This window comes from Gopherus flavomarginatus, chromosome 8 (assembly GCF_025201925.1).
Source record: "Gopherus flavomarginatus isolate rGopFla2 chromosome 8, rGopFla2.mat.asm, whole genome shotgun sequence".
Classification (NCBI taxonomy): Eukaryota; Metazoa; Chordata; order Testudines; family Testudinidae; genus Gopherus; species Gopherus flavomarginatus.
In genome coordinates this window covers 112,170,916-112,173,890 of record NC_066624.1, presented here as the reverse complement: position 1 = coordinate 112,173,890, position 2,975 = coordinate 112,170,916, and the positions used below count along the sequence as shown (strand labels likewise).

Here is a 2,975-nt window from a genome sequence, read left to right as displayed (position 1 = left end):
TACTGCATTGCAGCATGCATTAGTGGAGAATTTACACTGACTTTTCCAAGCTTCCGGGAAGGTGTCCTTCCAAACACAGCCGTGCTTTTTGAAAAGCCCATTTGATATTTATAAGACTTTATGAACTTGCAAAATCTTTCAGAACATCCAATCTGTGGATCATCTCAAGTGCTTCTCTTCAAGGGCCTTTTCTCTCCATAAAATTGTGTTATTAACTTTCCAAATCTGACTGCGTGACTTGTTAAATCTAAGGGTGGCTTCAGCGCATATGTCTCAATGTTAAAAACTGGTCTGTTGGAACTACAGAAATAAAATGTTCCAGTAAAGGAAGAAGTGCCATGAAATCCTTTAGCCCAGACACATCTGAGAACTGGAACTAGTTATCAGCCTAACGGCAAGTCCTGTTCTCTTTACTCACATGAGTGAAGCACACTGACCTCCAGGCTGGAAAATGAGAAGAAGCCAATATTGGGGCCTTTTGAACTTGCAAAAGATACAGGAATGCCAGCAACTTTGGAAAGCTGTTAAAGCTTCTTTTCTTAATGCTCCGCTTCTTCCTCACTGCTCTGTCCTTGATAAAAAAACAAAACAAAACAAAAGGAGAATTGATTTTTAATTTTTCATCTAAGCAAACAAATATAATAAGCTGGATTTCAGCCAGCTGTCTCCTGTGTAACAACCAGACACTTCAGCAATCAGCCACAAATGCGTACCTCACGACCATCCAAGGCCCCTTTTAGTGCCTGCAATGGTATATTCAGGGCCCCATTGAATGCTTTGTAGATTTCATAGATTTTCATTGGTATCCACATCAAAGCAGGGTAGGATATTATGGGGGTTATTTTAGAGAAGCTGAAAAAAGAGAGTTTAGATGTGGCTGACTGCAGAGGACAAAGCTATGACAAGGGAGCTGCAGCATACAAAGGGTTTCAATATGAAATTCAGCAGGGAACTCAGTAACTATCAATGGCTATTAGCCAGGATGGGCAGGGATGCAAACCCATGCTCTGAAGTATCCCTAGCCTCTGTTTGCCAGAAGCTGGGAGTGGATGCCAGAGGGTGGATCACTGAATCATTGCCCTGTTCTGTTCACTCCCTCTGAAGCATCTGGCATTGGCCATTGTTGGAAGACAGGATACGGGGCTGAATGGACCATTGGTTTGACCCAGCATGGCCATTCTTATGTTGTCTTATGTTGTGAAGCACTGGAATGGTTTACTTAGGGAGGTGGTGGAATCTCCATCCTTAGAGGTTTTTAAGGCCTGGCTTGACAAAGCCCTGGATAGGATGATTTAGTTGGGGATTGGTCCTCCTTAGAGCAGGGGGTGGGACTAGATGCCCTCCTGAGATCCCTTCCAACACTGATATTCTATGATTCTATGATCTCACAGGTTACCCACTCACTGAATCTTGTTAGAGAAGCTGCTGCAGTGGCTGTTCCCAAGTTTAGTCTATTTCCTGGAATTGTTCAAAGACTGTATCCTCTGTTCTCCACTTCTACTAGTCATTGGGATGTGTTGAAAGAGCATATTAGCAGTACAGGGAAATGCTAAAGCGTGAGAAGGTGGTCACAGCCAGGGTTGAGACAATCCATTCCCTACAAAATCAGGGTGAGGATATTCTTGATTTAGATGAGATCAAGGCTTCACACAATCTTACACCAGAACTGAAGTTGCAAACTGGTAGCTTGCAAATGACTGTTTCAGAGTTTTCATTTCTTGTTTTGGCAGAAATGTGGACTACTCTCAAAAATTAATCTTGGAAGCAAAACACATTGCAGAGTCTGGATCCTGACACTCAAATTGCTCACCATTTACTTGGTGGAGATGCTTTACGGGAATTACGATCTCCTGGCTTCATTGTGTGTAAGGCAGCTGCTGCTTCGCAGGTTGAAACATTAGGAGTATCCAGGCTGTTCAAAGAGAAATGATCTTGATGCAGGAAAGTAATGCTGGGCAAAGGACAAAAGTTCATCAGATCTTGAAAAAGTTTTTGGATGCAAGGGGTTTAACTCCATTGTGGACACAATATTAACATAATTTGACAGTAGGATGAGTAAATACAATGCAATTGGAGACAGGTTTGCTTTTTTGATGAGAGAGAAACAGAAAGTCTCAGCAGTGAGGGCCGAAAGAGGCACACAAAAATTAGCATTGAAACTGTCAGAGTTTTGAGAACAAGACTGAGCTCATCACCAGCTGCTGTGATATTACTCAGGTGCTAGGGGATCCTCGTCATGTCTGGCCACGGACAGCAAGGAGGGAAAGTGCAGGCGAAGGTGAAGTCTCACTCTTCTCGGGCAGGGCTGCAGTTCCCTGTCGGGCGTGTGGAACTATGCGGAGCGAATGGGAGCCGGCGCCCCGGTGTACCTGGCCATGGTGATGGAGCATCTGACTGCTGAGATACTGGAGCTGGCTGGTAACACCGCCTGGGACAACAAGAAAACCCGCATTATTCCTCAGCATAATGACGAGGAGCTGAACAAGCTGCTGGGGGGAGTCACCATCGCTCAGAGTGAGGTCCTGCCCAACACCCAGCAAGTGCTGCTGCCCAAGAAAACTGAAAGCCACAAAGCCACAGGCAAGTGAGCACAGATACCAACCAGTTTTTGCAACCATATTTTTAAGAATGACTTTGAAATGAAGACGCCCATTGATCTTCTTAGCTACAGTAACAACAGGTCTTTAAGTGTGAGTTTCCTTAACACAGGAACAGCACAGTATATCTTTTTGCTGTCTTCCTATAACCGTGGCTGCTAACAAGAGGAGTTTCAGCAAGCTAAAATGAATCAAGACCTATCTAAGAATGTCCATAGGGCAGGAAAGGTTAAGTGATCTGGCAGTTACTGATATGGAGAACGCAGCAGCAAGGCAGGTAGACAGACTGGGATGAGCTAATTAATGCAATTGCTTCAGAGAATGCTAGGAAGGTCCCTTTGTAAAAGCACTTAGTGGTGATTGTGTTTTGCTTTTTAG

The 2,975-nt window shown here is 44.2% G+C and overlaps 1 pseudogene; it reads left to right on the top strand.

Moving 5' to 3' along the window:
- Positions 1 to 2,236: 2,236 nt before the first annotated feature.
- LOC127056685 (histone H2A.J-like) lies at positions 2,237 to 2,588 on the top strand (annotated as a pseudogene).
- The last annotated feature ends 387 nt before the right edge of the window (positions 2,589 to 2,975 follow it).